The sequence below is a fragment of the Coregonus lavaretus genome (assembly GCF_964263955.1).
Source record: "Coregonus lavaretus genome assembly, chromosome: 40".
In the NCBI taxonomy this organism is placed as follows: domain Eukaryota; kingdom Metazoa; phylum Chordata; class Actinopteri; order Salmoniformes; family Salmonidae; genus Coregonus; species Coregonus lavaretus.
This window is the reverse complement of record NC_140027.1, coordinates 1416346-1443367: the sequence shown is the minus strand read 5'-3', so window position 1 is coordinate 1443367 and position 27022 is coordinate 1416346. Positions and strand designations below refer to the sequence as shown.

The window sequence follows — 27022 nt, the reverse complement described above, 5'->3', positions numbered from 1 at the left end:
AATTTCCTTTCTGAGATAGTTTATGTGGATCATAGGGATATGGATATGTCCATCTGTTGCTGAATCAGTTTTACCAGGCACTAAGTTCCACGAGGGGAGCTTACGTAATAGTCACATCATCGTCAATTACTTTCACATCATCAAATACACCATCGCCAGGTAATTAAGATTTCGCTCCACATCCACTTGCCAATTCCTCACCAATGCGTCTCCCAGCAACAAAGAGGAGAGAGGTTGGTAACAAAGCTTAGATCAATACAGGTTGGAGGGATAACCTCTGCACGCTATCTGCTGATGTTCAGCTAGTCGGTGGGAGTCGAGCGACCGAGCTAATCGTCATGCGACGGGTGCGATAGTCATTGCTGTGTTGTCTGAGGGGCTTCAGCCTGCTGTTGGACGGTGCTCAAGCCTTCTGATGACCACAAACAAAGGGAGGAGAGGAGGAGAGGATGCCTAACAGCAGATTAATCATGTCAAACACAGATCAATTGCGGTCTATCTGTGAGTGAGCACTCTATAGGGAAGGTATAAATAGGCTTATTTCCGGTGAATTGGGATATCAATCTAGCTACAACCATAGAAATAGAATGTCTATTCATTCTATGTCTATGTATATTAATTATATTTATATGTCTAGAATGCTAGACTCTTCATTATAAGCAGTGGTTGTGAGTCAAATTGTGCAGAAGACCTCAGAAAATGGCTGAACATTAATACGGGTGTGGTCCTCTGTAGCTCAGCTGGTAGAGCACAGCGCATGTAACGCCAAGGTAGTGGGTTCGATCCCCGGGACCACCCATACACAAAAAAAAATTATGCACGCATGACTGTAAGTTGCTTTGGATAAAAGCATCTGCTAAATGGCATATTATTTTTTATTATATTTGAAAAGCTTGAAGATTAATGTCAGCACCATCATTCTCATCTATTATCTTCTCTTAGAAAGATCAAGCCTCTGGCTTTTTTCCTTTAGACAACATGTGAGAATATAGTCGGTGACGTTAACAGAATCTTGTTGTGTGGAAACCAATCAATTGTCATGCTATATTTACGTGGGAGAAAAAAACACAGTTGAGGCATTAAATACACAAATATATTGTCACAGTAATTTAAGGGTCATTACTGCTTCATCTCAACAGATACAGAGATAAGCCTATTTTTTTCCCCGTGCTATACACACAGATTTTATGCTTGGCCACTCGAACGCAATGAGGAAAAAACATCCCAGCTTAACCAGTAGAGAGCTGGGCTCATCCATCGATAATGAGATAAGAAATAAGGTGAGGAGGATTGTGGATCGGTGGAAGTCTTAGACATTATTGTGTTATTGAAAATCACTCTTTTGAAGTTTGTCTTACCTTTCTCTTGTTGGATGGACAGACATACAGGTAACTCAACACCGTCTTAGATCCCACTTTGTCAGTCATCCATATGTGGATCCAGAGTCTATTGATCTGTAAATAAATAAATAAATATAGACAGACAGGCAGTTCAATGTAAAGACAGACTTATAGACAGCGGTTATGTACTAACCTGTTTCCAACCACAACCACATCTTAAGGTAGGTTTATGACCTAATTCAATGATCTTGGCTTTGAACCATGTCATGTGAAATAGCCCTGTTATTGTACATCTTAGAGTACTTGGCTATCTTACCCTTGTAACTACAGGAATCTAGAGTGCTCAAGGGCCTTTGATCCTATAACATGCAAACTAAATATATGACCATGTTGCACAGGGCAAAAACCATTCCTGTTTTATAACCCCAGCGGACTATTCTTGATACACCCGGGATACTGTTGAGTGTGAAAAACCCAGGAGTGTTGCAGTTATTGACACAAACCGGTGCACCCTTCTACCATACCCCATTCAAAAGACGCTGAATTTTTTTGTATTGCCCATTCACCCTCTGAATGACACACAATCCATGTCTCAATTGTCTCAAGGCTTAACAATCCTTCTTTAACCTGTCTCCTCCCTTTCATCTACACTGATTGAAGTGGATTTAATAAGTGACATCAATAACGGATCATAGTTTTCACCTGGATTCACCTGGTCAATCTATATCATAGAAAAAGCAGGTATTCTTAATGTTTTTATACTCAGTGTATGTCTAAAGATAAACAGCTGTAACATCTCACTGCTTTGAATATGATGGGATGAAGATTTAACATATTCTGGTGAATTTATTACGATATTTGTGAAGAATAACAGGGCTACACAGCTGGCAATGATCACTCTACAAGCATGCTGCCCTTCAAAGTGATGGCACAATGCAGACAGAACATGCTTTCCATCCGATCCTGCAATGACCGTTAAAAATAGGCCATATGATTTTGCTTGCTCTGGACTCCAGAGAAGTGACATGATACAGTGCATGCGTAAAGTATTCAGACGCCTTCCCTTTTTCCACATTTTCTTACGTTACAGACTGATTCTAAAATGGATGAAAAAAAATATATATTCTCATCAATACCGCATAATGACAAAGAAAAAACAGATTATTAGAACCTTTTGCAAATTGATAAATAATTCAGGAATGCATTATTTACAGAAGTATTCAGACCCTTTGCTATGATACTCGAAATTGAGCTCAGGTGCATCCTGTTTCCATTGATCACCTTGAGATGTTTCTACAACTTGATTGGAGTCCACCTGTGGTCAATTCAATTGATTGGACATGATTTGGAAAGGCACACACCTGTCCATATAAGGTTCCACAGTTGACAGTGCATGTCAGAGCAAAAACCAAGCCATGAGGTCGAAGGAATTGTCCGTAGAACTCTGAGACAGGATTGTGTTGAGGCACAGATCTGGGGAAGGGTACCAAAACATATCTACAGCATTGAAGGTCCCCAAGGACACAGTGGCCTCCATCATTCTTAAAAGGAAGACGTTTGGAACCACCATAAAATGTATATAGTATGTATGAGCTGGAAGTAGAGGCCTAAGCGTTGTTGTTCACTAGTTTACTCCAATTAGGGAAGGGGTGGTGGGGTTGGAAAGTAATAAAGGGAAATATATTTTTTAAAAGGATATGTGTAATATATATATATATATATATATATATATATATATATATATATATATATATATATTATATGTATGTACAGCTCTGAAAAAATATAAGTTTCTCTGGTTTTACTATTTATAGGTGTGTGTTTGGGTGAAATTAACATTTTTGTTTTATTCTATAAACTACTGACAACATTTCTCCCAAATTTCAAAATAAAAATATTGTCATTTAGAGCATTTATTTGCAGAAAATGACAACTGGTCAAAATAACAAAAAATATGCAGTGTTGTCAGACCTCAAATAAGTTCATGTTCATTTTTAAACAACACAATACTAATGTTTTTAGGAAGAGTTCAGAAATCAATATTTAGTGGAATAACCCTGATTTAAAATCACAGCTTTCATGCGTCTTGGCATGCTCTCCACCAGTCTTTCACATTGATGTTGGGTGACTTTATGCCACTCCTGGCGCAAAAATTCAAGCAGCTCGGCTTTGTTTGATGGCTTGTGACCATCCATCTTCCTCTTGATCACATTCCAGAAGTTTTCAATGGGGTTTAGGTCTGGAGATTGGGCTGGCCATGACAGGGTCTTGATCTGGTGGTCCTCCATCCACACCTTGATTGACCTGGCTGTGTGGCATGGCGCATTGTCCTGCTGGAAAGACCAATCCTCAATGTTGGGGAACAATGTCAGAGCAAAAGGAAGCAAGTTTTCTTCCAGGACAACCTTGTACGTGGCTTGATTCATGCGTCCTTCACAAAGACAAATCTGCCCGATTCCAGCCTTGCTGAATCACCCCCATATCAATCATCACCGATCCTCCACCAAATTTCACAGTGGGTGCGAGACATTGTGGCTTGTAAGCCTCTCCAGGTCTCCGTCTAACCATTAGATGACCAGGTGTTGGGCAAAGCTGAAAATTGGACTCATCAGAGAAGATGACCTTACTCTAGTCCTCTACGGTCCAATCCTTATGATCTTTTGCAAACCTCAGCCTGGCTCTTCTTTGCTTCTCATTGATGAAGGGCTTTTTTCTAGCTTTGCATGACTTCAGCCCTGCCCATAGGAGCCTGTTTCGAACTGTCCTTGCCATGCACTTCACCCCAACTGCAGTTTGCCATTCTTTTTGTAGGTCACTTGATGTCATCCTACGGTTGTCGAGTGACATTCAAATGAGTTGGCGGTCATCCCGGTCAGTAGAGAGTCGTTTTCTCCCTCTGCCGGTCTGTAGCTTTGTTGTCCCCAATGTCTGCTGCTTGACGTTGTTCTCATGAACCGCCGTCTTTAAAATTTTAAGGATGGAAGCAACCTGACGCTCACTGTATCCCTATGACAGTAAAGCCAGAATTGAACCCTTCTTTCCCCACTCAAAACTTTCCTTTTCAACTCTTTTGGCATGGTCAATTGTTATTATGCCATCCAGCTGGTCCTATTGCAAGAGGATAGTGATGACCACAGCAGTGCTTTTTATACTTTTCCTCGTTAAACAAGATTTGGTTCAGGTGATCACCTAATCAGTACCTAATTCAGTAGAATGAGGTGTGCCTGTGTTGGAATTCAACAGACACTGGAATGGAATGGCTGTCATACATGTAGAGATGCTGATTTAAGAAACATTTGCAGTGGTCTTTTTCCAGTGCTGTATGTGTATATGTATGTGTATGTATGTATGTATGTATGTATGTATGTATGTATGTATGTATGTATGTATGTATGTATGTATGTATGTATGTATGTATGTATGTATGTATGTATGTATGTATGTATGTATGTATGTATGTATGTATGTATGTATGTATGTATGTATGTATGTATGTATGTATGTATGTATGTATGTATGTACAGTGGGGAAAAAAAGTATTTAGTCAGCCACCAATTGTGCAAGTTCTCCCACTTAAAAAGATGAGAGAGGCCTGTAATTTTCATCATAGGTACACGTCAACTATGACAGACAAAAATAGAAAAAAAAATACAGAAAATCACATTGTAGGATTTTTAATGAATTTATTGGCATATTATGGTGGAAAATAAGTATTTGGTCAATAACAAAAGTTTCTCAATACTTTGTTATATACCCTTTGTTGGCAATGACACAGGTCAAACGTTTTCTGTAAGTCTTCACAAGGTTTTCACACACTGTTGCTGGTATTTTGGCCCATTCCTCCATGCAGATCTCCTCTAGAGCAGTGATGTTTTGGGGCTGTCGCTGGGCAACACAGACTTTCAACTCCCTCCAAAGATTTTCTATGGGGTTGAGATCTGGAGACTGGCTAGGCCACTCCAGGACCTTGAAATGCTTCTTACGAAGCCACTCCTTCGTTGCCCGGGCGGTGTGTTTGGGATCATTGTCATGCTGAAAGACCCAGCCACGTTTCATCTTCAATGCCCTTGCTGATGGAAGGAGGGTTTCACTCAAAATCTCACGATACATGGCCCCATTCATTCTTTCCTTTACACGGATCAGTCGTCCTGGTCCCTTTGCAGAAAAACAGCCCCAAAGCATGATGTTTCCAACCCCATGCTTCACAGTAGGTATGGTGTTCTTTGGATGCAACTCAGCATTCTTTGTCCTCCAAACATGACGAGTTGAGTTTTTACCAAAAAGTTATATTTTGGTTTCATCTGACCATATGACATTCTCCCAATCCTCTTCTGGATCATCCAAATGCACTTCAGACGGGCCTGGACATGTACTGGCTTAAGCAGGGGGACACGTCTCGCACTGCAGGATTTGAGTCCCTGGCGGCGTAGTGTGTTACTGATGGTTGGCTTTGTTACTTTGGTCCCAGCTCTCAGCAGGTCATTCACTAGGTCCCCCCGTGCGGTTCTGGGATTTTTGCTCACCGTTCTTGTGATCATTTTGACCCCACGGGGTGAGATCTTGAATGGAGCCCCAGATCGAGGGAGATTATCAGTGGTCTTGTATGTCTTCCATTTCCTAATAATTGCTCCCACAGTTGATTTCTTCAAACCAAGCTGCTTACCTGTTGCAGATTCAGTCTTCCCAGCCTGGTGCAGGTCTACAATTTTGTTTTTGGTGTCCTTTGACAGCTCTTTGGTCTTGGCCATTGTGAAGTTTGGAGTGTGACTGTTTGAGGTTGTGGACAGGTGTCTTTTATACTGATAACAAGTTCAAACAGGTGCCATTAATACAGGTAACGAGTGGAGGACAGAGGAGCCTCTTAAAGAAGAAGTTACAGGTCTGTGAGAGCCAGAAATCTTGCTTGTTTGTAGGTGACCAAATACTTATTTTCCACCATAATTTGCAAATAAATTCATTAAAAATCCTACAATGGGATTTTCTGGAATTTTTTTTCTCAATTTGTCTGTCATAGTTGACGTGTACCTATGATGAAAATTACAGGCCTCTCTCATCTTTTTAAGTGGGAGAACTTGCACAATTGGTGGCTGACTAAATACTTTTTTGCCCCACTGTATATGTATGTGTATATATATACACTGCTCAAAAAAATTAAGGGAATACTTAAACAACACAATGTAACTCCAAGTCAATTACACTTCTGTGAAATCAAACTGTCCACTTAGGAAGCAACACTGATTGACAATAAATGTCACATGCTGTTGTGCAAATGGAATAGACAACAGGTGGAAATTATAGGCAATTAGCAAGACACCCCCAATAAAGAAGTGGTTCTGCAGGTGGTGACCACAGACCACTTCTTAGTTCCTATGCTTCCTGGCTGATGTTTTGGTCACTTTTGAATGCTGGCAGTGCTTTCAATCTAGTGGTAGCATGAGACGGAGTCTACAACCCACACAAGTGGCTCAGGTAGTGCAGCTCATCCAGGATGGCACATCAATGCGAGCTGTGGCAAGAAGGTTTGCTGTGTCTGTCAGCGTAGTGTCCAGAGCATGGAGGCGCTACCAGGAGACAGGCCAGTACATCAGGAGATGTGGAGGAGGCCGTAGGAGGGCAACAACCCAGCAGCAGGACCGCTACCCCCGCCTTTGTGCAAGGAGGAGCAGGAGGAGCACTGCCAGAGCCCTGCAAAATGACCTCCAGCAGGCCACAAATGTGCATGTGTCTGCTCAAACGGTCAGAAACAGACTCCATGAGGGTGGTATGAGGGCCCGACGTCCACAGGTGGGGGTTGTGCTTACAGCCCAACACCGTGCAGGACGTTTGGCATTTGCCAGAGAACACCAAGATTGGCAAATTCGCCACTGGCGCCCTGTGCTCTTCACAGATGAAAGCAGGTTCACACTGAGCACATGTGACAGACGTGACAGAGTCTGGAGACGCCGTGGAGAACGTTCTGCTGCCTGCAACATCCTCCAGCATGACCGGTTTAGCGGTGGGTCAGGCATGGTGTGGGGTGGCATTTCTTTGGGGGGCCGCACAGCCCTCCATGTGCTCGCCAGAGGTAGCCTGACTGCCATTAGGTACCGAGATGAGATCCTCAGACCCCTTGTGAGACCATATGCTGGTGCGGTTGGCCCTGGGTTCCTCCTAATGCAAGAAAATGCTAGACCTCATGTGGCTGGAGTGTGTCAGCAGTTCCTGCAAGAGGTAGGCATTGATGCTATGGACTGGCCCGCCCGTTCCCCAGACCTGAATCCAATTGAGCACATCTGGGACATCATGTCTCGCTCCATCCACCAACGCCACGTTGCACCACAGACTGTCCAGGAGTTGGCGGATGCTTTAGTCCAGGTCTGGGAGGAGATCCCTCAGGAGACCATCCGCCACCTCATCAGGAGCATGCCCAGGCGTTGTAGGGAGGTCATACAGGCACGTGGAGGCCACAGACACTACTGAGCCTCATTTTGACTTGTTTTAAGGACATTACATCAAAGTTGGATCAGCCTGTAGTGTGGTTTTCCACTTCAATTTTGAGGGTGACTCCAAGTCCTGACCTCCATGGGTTGATACATTTGATTTCCATTGATCATTTTTGTGTGATTTTGTTGTCAGCACATTCAACTATGTAAAGAAAAAAGTATTTAATAAGATTATTTCATTCATTCTGATCTAGGATGTGTTGTTTAAGTGTTCCCTTTATTTTTTTGAGCAGTGTATATATATATATATATATATATATATATATATATATATATATATATTTGCGAGAAAAACATATGGGGGATTGGAAGTGATGCAGACAATTACATTGATGGAAGTTACAATCTATCTGCAATATTAAAGCTGATCTACCCCACCAAATTTTTTAAAAATAAAGTAAAAGACTGTTCCTAGAGCTGGCCGCACGGCCAAACTGAGCAATTGGGAGAGAAGGGCCTTGGTCAGGGAGGTGAGTTCCAGAGCTCCAGAGTTCATCTGTGGAGATGGGAGAACCTTCCAGAAGGACAACCATCTCTGCAGCACTCCACCAGACGGATGCCACTCACCAGTAAAAGGCACATGACTCTCAGACCATGAGAAACAAGATTCTCTTGTCTGATGAAATCAAGATTTAACTCTTTGGCCTGAATGCCATGCGTCATGTCTGGAGGAAACCTGGCACCATCCCTATGGTGAAGCATGGTGGTGGCAGCATCATGCTGTGGGGATGTTTTTTCAGCAAGAGGGACTGGGAGACTAGTCAGGATCAATGTACAGAGAGATCCTTGATGAAAACCCGCTCCAGAGCACTCAGGACCTCAGACTGGGGTGAAGGTTCACCTTCCAACAGGACAACAACCCTAAGCACACAACCACAACAACGCAGGAGTGGCTTCAGGACAAGTCTCTGAATGTCCTTGAGTGGACCAGCCAGAGCCCGGACTTGAACCCGATCGAACATCTGAAAATAGCTGTGCAGCGACGCTCCCCATCCAACCTGACAGAGCTTGAGAGGATCTGCAGAGAAGATTGAAGGGATCATAGATTTCACCTGGATTCACCTGGTCAATCTATGTCATTGAACAAACAGGTGTTCTTAATGATTTGTATACTCAGTGTATTTTTAAAGACAAGCAGCTGTAACATTGCACTGCTTTCAATATTATGGGATGAAGATTTGGGCTACCCAGCTGGCAATGAGCACTCTGCAAGCATGCTGCCCTCCAAAGTGATGGCACGGTGCAGACAGATCATGCTTTCCATCCGATTCTGCAACCTCCGTTACTAATAGGCCCTATGATTATGCTTGCTCTGGACTGCAGAGAGGTGACATAATATATCCCTAGTTGATATTGGCTGCTAACATGAATGACTTTCAGCTGAAATGCAGGTGTAAAACATAGTTTATTTCTTAAGCCTATCTTGTGTTTTGAAAATACATCACCGTTTATGGCTGTATTGACAGGCTACATTTTTGCACTGATTATATGTGCATGTTTGAGTGAGCCTAATAATAGCTACCATGTGCCCGTGATTACCTAATTATTTCTGTCTGAAGACTGAAAAAAGTCCACACCCACTCAGCAGTAACCCACTTCGGATGTGCGGTGCAATTTCCATTATGAGTGAGGAAAGACGAATGGGAACAGATTATTATTTTATAGCTCTTCAGTTTTTTTCTCCAGATGGCGTAGTCGGCAGAGAGTGGTGAAATTACAATAAGATATTTTTTCATTCCAGTTCATTCCTGAGTGCCGGGGAGAGACGGTCACGAAAATTACAAAGTAGAATAACGAGAGAGACAGACACTGCATGAGGGTGTGCTGACAGCTTCTACAGGATATTAAAAGAGAGTTGGAGAATTGAACGAGGCGATGACTGATTGGAGAGAGAAATATTATGTGGAACGGGCCTGCAAGCACTAGGGAGCTCCCAATGGCCGAATTAAATTGTTTGAGTCTTCTCATGTCCGCGGCAGGCAGGGACATTACAGCCCAGAGACAGAATGCTGCCTGCCTACCTGAGTGGCTTGTCAAGTATAAATTAAAGAGATAGCTAGCTGCTGTGTGGTATTGTATGTAGGCTGTGCATCCATTTTACTGTTCACCACTTAGTTCTATCCTCAAGTACTACAGCTCTGGTTTGAGAGTGTCACAGACAACTGTACAATCAGACAGCAATGCATTCAATCAAACCTCCAAACCATAACACATATGCCTCCTACAGTCTGATTTCCGAGGCGCCTTTTTTGTTATTCCGAAACCTAGAATTACTACATATTCATGAGTCTCTGCAGGGAAGGAAGCTGTACTCATAATTAGCATGCAATTGCAGTGTTTAAACCTGGCTACACCGCCATACAATAGGCCTTCTCTTCCTTCCTCAATTTCATCCTCATAAGCCCCTGTCCAACGAGACGGTAGATTATATAGTGTTTGGTGATTAGGTGTTTATGTCTATGTTCTGGTCTGGAGAAAATACATTGAGGGAGAGTGAGACAGACAGAGCCAGAGGCACTGTTGCGACTGAACAGAGTTTCTGAAGAAAAAAATGCAAAACGTCATTTGCTTGAGAATTTCGATTCTGAGCAAAACTTGGCTGAAGTGCCTTCAACAGCTCAGTAGAGAGGTAATACGCACCCTTTCTGTTGGAGTTGCAGTTTATGAAATATCACAACGCTTCCCAGGCATCTGAAACTAATGGGGTTTTGGCTTGTTGATGGACGATAGCAGCAGTCTGAAATATTACTTGACTATCAGAGAGGGGATTAGATAGTGCAGTAGTTGCACTGTCTGCTGTTGTTGTGTCTACCTGCATTGAGGAAGAAACCCTGAGGAAGTGTGGATATTAGTGATGAAATGCTTTCACCAATGTAAAGAAATTAGTGCTTGAAGGGTTTTAATCAACCATTCGAATTGTACACAGTTTGAGGCAAGATAAAATGTATCTTATAGCCTAGAATTAAACTCTCATTTACTAGGAGCTTCACTCCAGGAACTTTATTTTCCAAGCAATGCAAGGCAGTTGCTTCAGAATACAATACACCTACAGTGAAAGAGAAAAGTATATAAGTACTAAGTATTGTTGTTGTGTTATAGTATACTCTGAGGGGTAATATACACTAAAAAGGAAAGACAGAGTGAGGCAAAATCTTGTTTCAAGATTCATGTAGAGATTTTTCATAAACACTAAAACCATGTACCTCATACTGCAGATTGCCGAATATGTAACATGTATATGTAACAATCCATGGAAATACCAGAATACCTGATTCATTCTTCTCAGAATTCAAACCCCCCAGCATTTTGACCAGGATCCATTTGCACTGAAATAAAGTGGGGAGCTTTTTCATAACTAAATCAATTTCAGAGAGGAGAGAGAGAGAGAGAGGGGGAAAACAATGATGTTCCTCCATGAACATCAAATGAACAGTAAAAAAAAAGTCAGCGACCAGAAATCACATTAGGAATTGTTGTGAGGCTTTGCCAGATGGCTGCTTGTAAAGCAGAACAATTAAGTGGTTGGTGTACAGAGACACTGTGTGGAGACCAGGCACTGGGGAGAGAGGAAAAAGCCCAGTGCTTCAAAACCGAGAGTGGGACCAAACTCCCAAACCAAATCACCTCAGTCTGTCGTGCCACACAAAACGTCATCTGTAGCTCAGCTGGTAGTGCACGGCGCTTGTAACGCCAAGGTAGTGGGTTCGATCCCCGGGACCACCCATACACAAAAAATGTATGCACGCATGACTGTAAGTCGCTTTGGATAAAAGCGTCTGCTAAATAACTTATTATTATTATTATTAAAACAAAAGAGATAACGCCTTGGGTGTTCAGGAGCGCAACCGACTCAGAGGTCCTATTCCTGTATTGTTCCAGCAGCGAAACAAAAGTTTGCTTATCTATCTTGCACAGCTAGCTCTCATACTGAGGTCTCTCTCGGTCTTTTGCAGATGACTTGGCTGGCCGCTGACCACACTATGTAACTGCGTGATTGAATAACAAAGACACCATAAAGACTAGCCAGGGAGAAAAACTGGAAAAACCCTGTCAAGAAATTCCACCGGGGCCCACAAATTTGACATGGTCGGGTTGTTGGTGTCAGAAGCGGAATTATCAAAAAGGTACAACTTTACCTGACATTGCAGCTGTGAGAAAGAGATGAGAGAAAACAGGAAAGTTCTTAGCTGAAGACCCCGAGGCAAGATCAAGCCTTCAGGCTCTAAACATGATCTTTTCTCTGATTGATACGCTTAAACATTGTTCTGAACGTAGACGAAGCCCAGGCATCCACTCTTAAAGGGGTCTGAACACAATGTCTGAACCCACCGTGAAACATTTCTACAGCTATTGTTTGAGATATTTATAATTTTTGTTCCTAGCCAGACCGCAGGGGAATGACAGATGCAATATGGGTCCAAACACCAGATCCTAGACCCGATGAATCGACTATCTGAAAGGATGCTGAGACTTCTGGACGACACAGGAAAATGAGAGATGAGAACATAGCGACTGAGATTTGGTTGGCAGAGGCAAACCGCAATGGGCATGAATTGGGCAATGCCCTACCATCATTGCTCTGATAGACAGTGCTGGACAGCAGAGAGACTGTGGGGCCATATATCTTAATAAGAGACAGATGAAGAGAGGTAATGTTAAAAGGTCATGCAATAACTAACTGAAAGGGCAAGAAGTGAATAGTTGAGGGGAAAAAGCTGACTGGAACAATTCAAAACCAAAACTGCTCTAACTCTTCATTATCCTTCCTCATAGCAGATCCCATTGCTAGATGCTGGGATAAAAAGTGTTTTTAATTCAACAAGAAGAAAACCATCTCTACCCTCTTGAAAAACAACTTAGAGACGTGCTGTCAACACAGAGAATGCGGTAGAAAATGTTCTGCAGAGTCGGGGGCCCATAAAGAAACAGTAAACCGATAATAAGGCCCATAATAAAAGGGACTGTGATAGCACATTGTCTCAGGCTAATCTAAACCCTTAATATACACCATTAACAATCACATCTTTGGGATAAATCACAATAGCCTCCCATCAGCAAACTGCCATCGTTTTGAGTTCAGAGACAGTAGCTGACCTGAAGGTTTTATGATGACTATGAAAATCCATTCCGCCAACGCTTGCATGAGAGAGAGAGAGAGAGAGAGAGAGAGAGAGAGAGAGAGAGAGAGAGAGAGAGAGAGAGAGAGAGAGAGAGAGAGAGAGAGAGAGAGAGAGAGAGAGAGAGAGAGAGAGAGAGAGAGAGAGAGAGAGAGAGAGAGAGAGAGAGAGAGAGAGAGAGAGAGAGAGAGAGAGAGAGAGAAATAATGAAGAGAATGCGTCAGTAGAGGAAGGTTTCGAGAGAAAAGGCAGCAAATATAGCTTTTAATAATCTCTGCTGCCATCAGCATAACTTATCTCAGGAAGGGGACCAGCATTGTACAAGTTGTCAGAGTGTTTATCTGTTGGAACATATACCCAATGCAGAGGCATTCAGACACACACACACACACACACACACACTTCTCACCCCTAAGGTACACTAGCTGCAGCAGAATATCTCCTCTAATAGCAGAATCCATTGAAGCATTATTGAAAATTAATTTTGGAGAATGCCACATTAAGGGTATGGAAAGATATTTGCAGGTGTTTGCCGGAAAGAGCACAGTGGATTGTTGGTGAGAGACATGTAGGAGGGTGGAAACTCAAGTTTGAACGAATAATGGAGGGAAAACATTCACATTTACAGACTGGCTCCAATCTGTGAGAGGAGACTTATTTTTTATTCTTCATCTCGACACTTGGAGTGACCTTGAGAAATGAGAAACAGGCAACAGAGACAGCAAGAGGAAATAGGAAACAGTCCACGCCTGAAACAAAACAACAACAGCAGGAACAGGGAAATGTGTCTGATGCACAAACAGATTCACTACACAACCTAGGCTCTCTGGCTTTTTGATAATACATTTACATTTTAGTCATTTAGCAGATGCTCTTATCCAGAGCGACTTACAGTTAGTGAGTGCATACAATTTTCACACTGGCTCCCCGTGGGAAACGAACCCACAACCCTGGCGTTGCAAGCGCCATGCTCAACCAACTGAGCTAATAAACTAGGAAGTCAATGAGTATTCCCACTGTGTGAAATTAAGATGTTAGATAAGAACCAAGAGTAAGCACTGTAGGTCCTGTATAGCTACTGCAGGTATCCTCAAGGTTTAGAGCGTTGGGCAAGGTCGCTGGTTTGAATCCTGGAGCCGACAAGGTGAAAAATCTGTTGCTGGGCCCTTGAGCAAGGCACTTAACCCGAATTGCTCCAGGGGCGCTGGGCAATAGTGACCCTGGCCATAACCCCACTCCCTGCGGGTGTCTCAGGGGAAGATGGGATATGTAAGTAACACATTTCCATTACACATTTGTATCAAGACAAATATAAGCACCTCCTAAATGTATTATTATTATTTGTCAAGTGTTACTGAACACAGTGTGGAGGAGAAAAGCTATGAGACAGGAAAGTTTCAATCTCCCAATGTACCTAACCCTAACTTTCATGGAACTGTATGCATATAACAACCAAGAGTGAGCACAAGATACAGCATTTGTCATAAGTTACTGGACACAGTGGAAAAACTAAGAGACATGAAAGTTTACATTTCACAAATCAGACTTTTATGACACTTTATGCGAGTTACTGGACACAGGGGAAAAACTATGAGACATGAAAGTTTAAACTTCATAAGTTATACTTCCATGGCACTTTAGGCATGGCCTTCATGACATCAATCCATGGTTGCATTCACAACCAAGAATGAACACTAGATAAGGTATTTGTGACAAGTTACTGAACACAGGGGAAAACAACTACGAGACATGAAAGTTTAACTCTCACTATGGCCATAAGCCATTCTTTCGTGGCACTTTAAGCATTGCCTTCATGGCATGAATGCATGTTACTGCTTTCATTCACAAATGCACTCTTGAAGTGCTTTGAAGAACTATAGCGGAAGAAACACTGACATTTTGAGAATGTTTTTAAGTGACCTCACATATTGTCTTGTCGATATCTCTGTCACGTTCAACGTTCCTCTTTCACTCCTGACTGTGCATCTTCAAGCATCTCAGCTTGACCTCGTGTTCTCCCCTAATCTCTGCATTCCAGAAAGCTGTTTCTAAATAAACATATAAAGGTTTGAGATTCCCCCTCCAGACGTGATTACTTTTGCATGAGGGCGAAGAGAGCTTTTTAGGTCAAACCGAGACAAATCTACTAGCGAGTCAGCGACATCCGCCTTTTTTCCAATCATCGGAAAGCATTGGCACTGACCTGAAATTCAATGGTGTTGACACATCGTATGGTTACCTCAGAACCTGTTCTTAAAAATAAAATAAAAGTGTTAAATATATTTTATTTTATTTTATTTTACCCCCTTCACTCCCCACTTTTGTCATACCAATTGGTAGTTACAGTCTTGTCCCATTGCTGCAACTCCCGTACAGACTCGGGAGAGGCGAAGGTCAAGAGCTGTGTGTCCTCCGAAACACAACCCCGCCAAGCTGCACTGCTTCTTGACACAAAGCACGCTTAACCCGGAAGCCAGACGCACCAATGTGTCGGAGGAAACACTGTACACCTGGTGACCGTGTCAGCGTGCATGCGCCCAGCCCGCCATTAAAATGCAAATCAATTTATAACATTTTTGACATGCGTTTTTCTGGATTTTTTTGTTGTTATTCTGTCTCTCACTGTTCAAATAAACCTACCATTAAAATTACAGACTGATCATGTCTTTGTCAGTGGGCAAACGTACAAAATCAGCAGGAGATCAAATACTTTTTTCCCTCACTGTATAGTCCCAGGCATTTGTAAAATCTATTTCAAGGCCTCCTGAGTGGTGCAGCAGTCTAAGGCACTGCATCGCAGTGCTTGAGGCGTCACTACAGACCCGGGTTCAATCACAGGCTGTGTCACAACCGGCCGTGACCGGGAGTCCCATAGGGCGGTGCACAAGTTGTCTGGGTTAGGGGAGGGTTTGGCCGGGGGGGCTTTACTTGGCTCATTGCGCTCTAGTGACTCCTTGTGGCGGGCTGGGCGCCTGCAGGCTGACTTCGGTGGTCAGTTGAACGTTGTTTCCTCCGACACATTGGTGCAGCTGGCTTCCGTGTTAAGCGGGCGGGTGTTAAGAAGCGCGGTTTGTCGGGTCATGTTTCGGAGGACGCATGACTCGGCCTTCGCCTCTCCATAGCCCGTTGGGGAGTTGCAGCGATGAGACAAGATCGAAAAAGGGGTGGTGGCTCGTGGTGGCCTAACGCTGTATGTTGGTTTTTCCTTTCTTTTGGCAGTTATCTGTACTCTTATTTACATTTTCATCAAATTGTCTTAAACATCAGTTTGTTTTACACTGTTTTGTGACCATTTACAGGATATCTCTACTGCCCCCAATCCTGCTGCTTTTCGTTTGTGGATGGAAGAGTTCAAGGCCCCATTTCTCTTCACAATAAGCCTTGGGGGGTGATGTGAAAAAGGTGTGTGACTTCACACATCATCTGTTCTAACCTGCCCCTTGGCATTTTGGGTAAGTCAATAATCCACCTCCCTTTAGTTGGATGCTGCTGAAGTATCTCTACGCCTCTCTAAAGACTGCCACTCTTTAAAAAATATAAAGAAATAACACAGAAATAGAGTTACTCAGAGTAAGTCAGGGAAATAAATGGTTTGTACCTTTTTTAGTGTGCACTTTAGCATTTACGATGATTGTACGGAATCTTGCCAGGCTTTTCAAAGCCATGCCGTAATGAATGAGGGGCCACAAACAAACTCCTGATTTATATCTAGTCATAACTCTGGTTGTTTAATGGGCATCATACTCTGTATGCAGAATCCACAACTAAATCATTTCCCCCTCGCTTTTGGGTTTAAATCACGTTGTGGAATGAATGGCACACGTGCAATTGTTTAACTGCAACCAAGGTTGTTTTTCGGGCTGGGATCTGGGGTTAAATATGGATGGATAAAAGGCAGTGTGGAAATATAAGATGTCTCCACTCTTGCTTTCTAAAAGGTGTGTTTGATGGTGTACTATCAAACATATTCACTGCCCTACATCCTGCTGCGTTCCCCTCAAAGGATATGTGTTCTGTTGTTTCCAGCAACTCTCCAAAGAGATATATAAAAAGGAGAACTCTCAGAGAGAGTGGAAGTGAGAGGATGCCATATTCCACCTCTTACATCCTATATCTGTTTCCTCCTTCTCCCTCTCTATAAGTAGTTTCAGAGCCAATTATGTGGAAACCTATAACTCAAGCATGAGGAGATGGGCTGAGTTGATCTGAAGGAGGAAGTAAAGAAAAAACTTCCCCAAAATTCAGGAAGAGAAGGGTGAAGAAGTAACATTCTGACTGATCTTTTTCATTGAAATGGATAATGTTGGTTGTTTTCCAGGCCAGGTTCACAGGAATCAGATACAGTGGGGGAAAAAAGTATTTAGTCAGCCACCAATTGTGCAAGTTCTCCCACTTAAAAAGATGAGAGGCCTGTAATTTTCATCATAGGTATACGTCAACTATGACAGACAAAATGAGAAGAAAAAAATCCAGAAAATCACATTGTAGGATTTTTAATGAATTTATTTGCAAATTTTGGTGGAAAATAAGTATTTGGTCAATAACAAAAGTTTCTCAATACTTTGTTATATACCCTTTGTTGGCAATGACACAGGTCAAACGTTTTCTGTAAGTCATCACAAGGTTTTCACACACTGTTGCTGGTATTTTGGCCCATTCCTCCATGCAGATCTCCTCTAGAGCAGTGATGTTTTGGGGCTGTCGCTGGGCAACACGGACTTTCAACTCCCTCCAAAGATTTTCTATGGGGTTGAGATCTGGAGACTGGCTAGGCCACTCCAGGACCTTGAAATGCTTCTTACGAAGCCATTCCTTCGTTGCCCGGGCGGTGTGTTTGGGATCATTGTCATGCTGAAAGACCCAGCCACGTTTCATCTTCAATGCCCTTGCTGATGGAAGGAGGTTTTCACTCAAAATCTCACGATACATGGCCCCATTCATTCTTTCCTTTACACGGATCAGTCGTCCTGGTCCCTTTGCAGAAAAACAGCCCCAAAGCATGATGTTTCCACCCCCATGCTTCACAGTAGGTATGGTGTTCTTTGGATGCAACTCAGCATTCTTTGTCCTCCAAACACGACGAGTTGAGTTTTTACCAAAAAGTTCTATTTTGGTTTCATCTGACCATATGACATTCTCCCAATCCTCTTCTGGATCATCCAAATGCACTATAGCAAACTTCAGACGGGCCTGGACATGTACTGGCTTAAGCAGGGGGACACGTCTGGCACTGCAGGATTGAGTCCCTGGCGGCGTAGTGTGTTACTGATGGTAGGCTTTGTTACTTTGGTCCCAGCTCTCTGCAGGTCATTCACTAGGTCCCCCCGTGTGGTTCTGGGATTTTTGCTCACCGTTCTTGGGATCATTTTGACCCCACGGGGTGAGATCTTGCGTGGAGCCCCAGATCGAGGGAGATTATCAGTGGTCTTGTATGTCTTCCATTTCCTAATAATTGCTCCCACAGTTGATTTCTTCAAACCAAGCTGCTTACCTATTGCAGATTCAGTCTTCCCAGCCTGGTGCATGTCTACAATTTTGTTTCTCGTGTCCTTTGACAGCTCTTTGGTCTTAGCCATAGTGGAGTTTGGAGTGTGACTGTTTGAGGTTGTGGACAGGTGTCTTTTATACTGATAACAAGTTCAAACAGGTGCCATTAATACAGGTAACGAGTGGAGGACAGAGGAGCCTCTTAAAGAAGAAGTTACAGGTCTGTGAGAGCCAGAAATCTTGCTTGTTTGTAGGTGACCAAATACTTATTTTCCCCTATAATTTGCAAATAAATTCATTAAAAATCCTACAATGTGATTTTCTGGATTTTTTTTTCTCAATTTGTCTGTCATAGTTGACGTGTAGCTATGATGAAAATTACAGGCCTCTCTCATCTTTTTAAGTGGGAGAACTTGCACAATTGGTGGCTGACTAAATACTTTTTTTCCCCACTGTAAGTCCAGAGTTCTTGACACCTCTATCACAGCGTTGGCAAAAGTCCATGTCACGATCGTCGTAATGAACAGACCAAGGCGCAGCGTGATGAACGAACATGTTTAACTTTATTATCTTTAGTGATAATAGAACACAATTAACAAAACAAGAAACGACTCGTGAAGTCCACGGTAACAATGACCGAACACGGAACAAGAACCCACAAACACAAAGGGAAAATAGACAGTATAAATATGGCTCCCAATCAGAGACAACCAACGACAGCTGACACTCGTTGCCTCTGATTGGGAGTCACTCTAGCCAACATAGAAATAAACACAACAGAATTACCAACATAGAAATAAACACATAGAATGAACACACCCTGGCTCAACATATAGAGTCCCAGAGCCAGGGTGTGACAGTCCATCCATAATCTAAATGGATTTAAGACCTTGGCATCCATGGCAGCTCTGTTCACTATCGTATGGTAGGGGCAATTGGTAAGCAAAAACAGCACAAGCACTGAGGCCCACATCACTAGCTAGCAACCACAGGCAACCAATCAGGACCCCTCACAACAGTGGTCAGAAAGTAGCCTTTCTTGTAGTATTTATGTCATTTATGTCAGAAAACCAGTGGTGTACTCAAGACTTCTAAGGCCACACACAGCATGACGCAAGCCATCATGTCTGAGGCAACATGTACAGTACAGTCTGCATGCACTAGTCAGTATACAATTTTTACTAGTACAGACTGGCCTGTACATCCTTGGACGAATGATAAAATCACATTTCAAATCTGGATTCATGACCAGCCCAGTGAGTTATAAAACCCCCAAACAAACCTAGTATCACATCAACGAGGTAGAGGGTTGTACAAATCGAATGACAACTTCTGTGCCGCACGACAAAACAACTATCTATTAAGCATTCACTCAAGAGAATAATTATTTTGTCTTTATCACTGACACGTGGCGGCATCATGAGATTTTAACTTGATTACCGCAAACAAAACCGAGAGCTGCGGCTTCAAAGGGGAGCTGCTCTTGAGTCGCAATTGTGTTGAAAACCCATAATATAAGCCTGCTGGCGGTTAGAGCTGATGATGAAATCCAACCATTTACTGTTATGACAGGAAGTAAATTAGAGTGTGCTTCAGGATATGAGGGGAAAACCCAAGAGTATGTAATTACAAATTTAAATATTGTGAGAAAGTAGCTACATAGATGACCTCTTCAATAATAGAATGAGTGATTAATGTATCAGATCCCAGGAAATGGGAGGGGAACAGGACGTGCCCATTGAAATGACTAGACACCCTATATGGAGAGCAAAACTATGAGATGGGTTTTCATAGCAGTTTCACTGTAAAAATGATATTGTACATCAAGTGATTTTTTCAAATCCTTACAATGCCATGGACTAAAGCCTATCTGTTGATGCAAAGGATTATGTTGGCAAATCCTTCATTTTGAGCCGAGTCCAGGATGACATCTGCTTAGGAATAATCTAGATTGAGCGGCTCTGATATGGAATATACTGTATGCGCCTTGAGTTGAGGATAACACAATATGATAAACATAGATATTCTACAATATTTGAGAATCGATCTGAAAACCTATACCGTCAGACGTTTATATGACTATCAAAATCAGATCTCAGTCATAGCCCTTTTCTGAGACTTCCTACTTGTGGAAGTATTGGATTTCAATAAAAAGTTATATAGTGCCTCTGGGGCTTTGAGGTAACGTCCAAGTCCAATTGTAATAGGTCAGAGAAATTAGGTACCGCCCCTTCTCTCCGTGACACAAGCCTTATTATAGGCACTTATTTGTGAAATATCAGCCAGCCTGTGAGTGAGCTTACTCAGCAAAATGGTGTAATTGGAAAGGATGTCACTCCTGACCCTGTCTGACCCCACGGTGGCACATTGGGAGTGGGGGATGGGGGGCAGGAGGGTGTAAATAGCAAGGGAGAGATGGAAGGGATGGCCCAGATCAACCTTTCCCTTTCTGGCTTTCTGTTTATTGTCTTTCTCTCTGTGTCTTGTCTTTCTCTCTCATCTCTCTCTCTCTCTCTATCTCTCTCTCTCTCTCTCTCTCTCTCTCTCTCTCTCTCTCTCTCTCTCTCTCTCTCTCTCTCTCTCTCTGTCCCTCTGCCACCGCATGACTGCAGGGGAATCCCTTCCACTCCAACTCACTAGATGTTGCCTTCAGAAGACCTGCATGTCTAGTCAGGCATAGCTTTGCTCAGAGTATATACCCTTCACCATGGCACTGATGCCTTCTGAGTTCCACGTAGCCACCTTTTTCTCAGTCGACATGGCAGCCTATCTGATAGCAGCCTATCCAGTCATTTTTAAGGTTTTCTTTCTTTCTAGGAACATTTAAGGAGTGAATTGACACCCACTAATTCACAGCAGGAGAGCGTAACAATGTGTTGAACTTTGAACCATGATACATTTCAGTTGGGAAAGTATACGGTTCATAGAAATGCCCAGAAAATACTGTATGTTATATTATACAGTACACTTAATTTCAGAGTTACACAATTAGTCTAACCTAAAAATATAATTTAACGCTCACAACATTAAACAATTACCGGACTCGACATCCATTGCATTCGAGATCCACTTGTACAGTGCAGTCCCATTTCAGTACATTATAATATTGCATAATGTCACTTTTATTAACACTAATTGTGTGTGTCTGACTCTCCTACCTTGGCCTGCTGTAACTATATATGCAATCATTCTAGATTGCAGCCGGTTGCAACAAGAAGAAGCGCTGCGATGTGTGTGGACCCAAGAAGGACAGGAAGAGACAGTACACATGCATCAAGTGCAATAAATACATTTGCAACACACAAACAGTAAAACCCTGTCCCTCATGTGGTGTGTAGACCAGCCTTAATTTGTGTTCAATGGGGCTCATTTATCATTTCCATAAAATACTGTATGTAAAAAGTGTCCTTCCAATTTGTTCAGTTCAAAGCAATAAACATCAATAGTGATGAAAACCTGGTTTCATTTATATTTGTTCAAAATAAACATGATTTGTTCCATCCATGTCTTGATTATAATTGATTTTTGTTTAAACATTTCAAATGTTATCCAAAAAAAATGAATAGCGCTTTTATTGATAAATGTGATCTAGCAGAGGTAAATGGCAAATATTAACCATGTATGCAGTCTATATTGCTTGTAATTGATATAAGTCAACATCTAAGTATTAAGTATTACGTTGTTTTTTTTTTACACAATAATGTTGTGGGTCCATCAGACCCGCGAACACTGGGTGGATAACAAAAACATGAACACCACACAATGGTTAATTTCCTAGAAGATATGTTGGATTGAACAGTCAAAAGCTACGAGTTACGTTTCCATCTAGCTATATTGAGTGTGTTGTGTTTTCGCAGCTTCTGTATGTACGATATGCTGGTCCTGTTGAGTTGGAGTGGAGTCAGGGATATGATGTGAGAAGTCGGATACATACAGGCAGGCTCATCTCTAAGAGGTTTCAGCATCTGGCATCCAGGCATCTGTAGGCTATAATTGTACCTCACATTGCTCTGCTGCAGTAGCACAGACCATTTCTGAATTCCCTCCAGCCTTCCGACTGAGCGATTAAGTGACAAGATACATGCTGTGAGTGTTTCTTCAGTAAGCATACTATAAATGCCCTTAGGAGCTAGGATCTGCAGTATGCGGGCTACCTACACAAAAGTTAAAGGGTACACCAAAGCAAATTCCCCATTGATTACATGCTAATGAAATTTCGCACTTGAGCACTTTATACGCAAATCATCACACAATGCAAATCAAGCACTTCTTTGTTTCTATACCAGTGTACCTATTTGCTAAGACTGAATGATTAATGAGCAATAAACTGCTCAACCGCCAAGGGATGATACTCAGAACACTTAGATGAAGAGAGTATTGTTGCAAGAGTTCAATTGTCATTGTTCGGGTACACGGTAAAAAGTCTACCTTCATTTTGCTCACATCCCTATGCATCCCATTGAGATATGGGACCACACCTTTGAATATTATTCACAGGAATTACTGATCTGCTTCCATTGTTTAAGGTCAGGGAGTTCATTAAAATTGACAGGCTGACTTTGAGATACTTGAAGGCGTTGGCTGGTGCCTTGACCTTTATTGAAAAGTAAGCATCTGTCCTGCCATTTGGGCCGACAGCATGGACGCCGTGGTATAATCAGACTCTAACGGTCTCTCCAGACCCAAAATCTCCTTAGCAGATCTGTTATCTCAATTAGCAATTAATATTATGGACAGAGAGGAACAGAGGAAAACACATGCAGAGACTGCAAAGTTTATGGCTGCGATTAGTTGTTGATTCATGTGTATGAACTATCATGTTCTGGAGGTTTCTGAGTAGTATTTAAATTGATCTCTCTCTAACTCTCTGTTTCTACTAATTCTCTCTCTTCATCCCTCACTCTCTCTCGCTTCCACCAGGTCTCATTTGAACAAAGTCGAATACGATCATTTGTGCCCTGGTTTTGATGATACGGAATCCCAGCACAGTGATGTATCAGAAACCCAGCCAATCATGGGTTTGCAACGGGTGGGTTACTGCTCTAACTGCCTTCTCACGGTGGAGGGACATGACTAGGCTGAATGAATGCCCGGCCACATGTCAGAGGCTTGGGGATGTCAATGTTCTTCTAACACCCAGGACTATTTACTCCTCTTAATGACTACACCTGACTTCAATTACTTTAAATGCTGAGAAAAACACCTGGCTTACTTAGTCTTTTTCCTGCCCTGTAGCTCATTTTGGAAAATCTGCACTGTTGGATGATTTATTTTGTTAGATGTTGAAATATCTATTTTCTAATACAATACATTTCAGATTATTTTGGGAGACTGACTCGCAAAAGCAGAATTTTCTCTGCTCTATAACTAATTAAAAGGAGCTTTTAGATTGAACAATGTCTTAGGTTAGATACTGGATATCTATTTTGTAAGATTATGTTTTCATTATTTCTGGGATATTTTGTCACTTTGATTTCCTAGCAACTGACTCATACCTTGACATTCAACAATACGGGAACATTTAAAAGACATTTCTAATCTTTGTAGTTATTCAAAGACTAACCCAGCTCGCTTTCTCTAGCCTCAAGGAAAAACCATACATACATGTTGTCATTGTCAGACTTATTTTAGTCTGAATGTGTCTGAAAACCTCCTCAAACATGAAGGGAGGATTTATTTTGTGCTCTGAAGGGAGGTATTAACCTTGAAATCCCATAGCAACATACAGATAGAGTGTTGTAGCTGACAATCTAAACAAACTAAATTACTGGAGTCAAACATGGTGCAGTATTATGTGTAACAAAAAATAATCCAAATGTGAATTGAATTGAAAATGAAAAAATGAAGATTTAATCCTCCCTTGTTACCCAATGGAAAATAAATGCTGTACTGAAACAATTGGAAAAGAAGCAAGGGTTTTATTGTTTTCATTAAATGTAAGTCTTGGAAAAGCAAAACACGTAACATTAAATTAGGAAAGATGTTCATCATCTCTCTCTCTCTCTCTCTCTCTCTCTCTCTCTCTCTCTCTCTCTCTCTCTCTCTCTCTCTCTCCACCACCACCACCACGTCCTAAACAAAATCACTCTCTTCTACCCCTCTCTTCTCCCCCTTATCTCCTTCCCCCTCTCTCTCCCTTGTCATCAGCCTGACTCACTCAACAGGAGAGGGCTTTTCACACGTCACAGTCTAACTATCTGGGTCCCACAAAGACACGCAGGAGCCGCATCACTATAATATTTCAAGAATCATTCAGCTTTCATTGTGTTGACAAACCAAATTGCCTGAAAGGACCACAAGCTCTTGCTGTGTCACCACTACTGTCAAGCTAGCAAAACGACAAGAAAAACGGCAACGAAAGTAATGAACGAAGACAACCTGTCCTGTACTAAAATATCTTGATGGTGGTTATGGCTTATAGCTTCCCATTGACTCAAAGGGGACTTTAATACCTCTCCTTTTGTCAGTGTATTTGTAATGCACTTTGTGTTGTTACTCTGTGTAGTTGTTGTGTTAGTCTCCCTGGGAAGGTGTAAGGGGACAGAGGTACATCAGCGGTACATCACGTTAAACGTGCAGTCAGTTTACACAAGAGTAGAGACTATTCATCGTTCACCTGGGGCGCCCTGCTCAAAGCTCAGTAGTGCAATGATGCTTTGCATGCAGCAGTCTTGTACAAAGCTGTGAGGGAGAAATAAATAGAAAAGGGGTAGGGAGAGAAAAGATGGAGGGGGAGAGAGAGTAGAAAAGAGAAAGATGGTGGAGAGAGACTGCACTATTGTTACTATGATGAATCTGAATATGTGTCTTTGAGGGAGGGAAAGAGAGAGAGGGAGAGAGGAAGTGAGAGAGACAGAGAGGGAGAGATGAAGAAAGGCTACTGTTTTACCTCCACAGGGTGCTCTCTGTAACACTCCCCAGGTGAAAGACATAGAGTTTGGTCAGAATCAGGATAACCTGGAAACAAAAAATACATAACATGTGTAATAAGTATGTAATAAGCCATGAAATAACTCAAACATATTAGATAATAAACAGAAACATTTAAGAATACCACAGGTTATTCTCTCAGAAGACAAGAGAGACTGGGCAAACTTATTCTATATTCTCTTAGAAGAACACCAACCTACGTGTTCCATAAAAAACGATCAAAACCACCATAAACAACAACAACAGGTGTTTGTCGATACATTCACATGTTATGAATGTCCCTTCGGCTCTGTCCCCAACACAACACTAGTTAAGGGGCACTATGCCAACCTGTATGCCCACTTTGAACCCTCTCTCTCTTGATCCCTCAGTGCTGCCAGGCTTTGGCCCTGACAAGCATGATCCTGCAGTCAGTCCCTCTGTTCACATAGCTTTGGTCTGAGCGGTTTGAAGAGCAGAAAGAGAGAGAGAAGGGAGGGGGGTCTTTGATAAAACACTGAACAAGGAGAGGTGTGAATCACAGACCAAGATGGCCGACCATATTCTAGAGACCCAGTGGTCAGATTTGATATCAAAACAGAGGACCAGAAAATTATATAACTGAATCCAAAATCAACCACTATACCTCCTCCCTAGAAACTCCTGTAGGAAAAATAAAACTTGTAGAGTATTTGACGTTAAAAAAGGCTTATGAAGTTTGTAATTTCCACTTTGATATTTCCTTATGAAAATTGTATCAACCCCTAAATAAAATATATTTATAATCCACATAATAATTCACATTCCTGTTGCTGCAGGATTATTTTCCTGCTGTATCAAACTGCCTCAAATGAGGATCCTACATCTGTATGTGCAAGCTGTATGGCAAAAATTCCACCCAGCCTATTAGAAAGCAAAATCGTTAAAAGGTTATTACCATTCTGATTAAACCTTAGATCTACAGGAGAGGCTAGTGGGTAGAAATGGCCAAGGGATTGATTTGGGATTCAGCGTATGCTCCTCTGAGTGGAAGGCTATTGATGCAACCATGGCACATATGGTGTCTGTGGAGGAGACAAACATAGAGTAATACTGGTGAGACAACACTGGTGAGACAACACTGGTGAGACAACACTGGTGTGACAACACTGGTGAAACACACTTTGAGACAACACTGGTGAGACAACACTGGTGAGACAACACTGGTGAAACAACACTGGTGAGACAACACTGGTGTAACAACACAGTCTTTATATAAATGCCTCAACAGCCAGATGGTCACAGCGTCATTAGCGATGTACATTACCACCTATGGGTTGCGTCGTTAATTGAGGTTGCCGCTGGAATTTGTTAAATGCAAAAACATGGAAAAGATTGACTCATCTCAAACCTTAATTATTTACCATTCATCAGAACACAGATGACTTGAATGTGTGATCAGGACGAGGTGTTACATAATGAAAGCTTTGTTTTCTAAAGCTACAAACCAAATTGACTCTGGCTTTTTTATTTGCATACTTGTCTCTTGTTAGTGTCCCCCTCTTTGCGCCAAGCGTATGCTTCCTTAAAGTGAACCGACAAGCTTGACTTCGCTGCAAGGTGATTCGCTAGCTGTCTCTCTTTGTCTTGCTTGACTACATTTAGATATACAGTATACATCTGGAAAATGGAACTCAGGAGGGAGAAG

General features: G+C 42.2%; 1 pseudogene across 1 annotated transcript in view; it reads right to left on the bottom strand.

The window, feature by feature from the left end:
• The window catches only part of LOC311113343 (VPS10 domain-containing receptor SorCS3-like), a 181694-nt pseudogene that overhangs the window by 76350 nt on the left and 78322 nt on the right, over positions 1-27022 (bottom strand). The window contains exons 3-4 of the transcript in view: positions 25316-25383; positions 1359-1454 (exon numbers count right to left, since the gene is read on the bottom strand). The product of the transcript in view is annotated as a VPS10 domain-containing receptor SorCS3-like (transcript). The remainder of the gene's footprint in view (positions 1-1358; positions 1455-25315; positions 25384-27022) is intronic.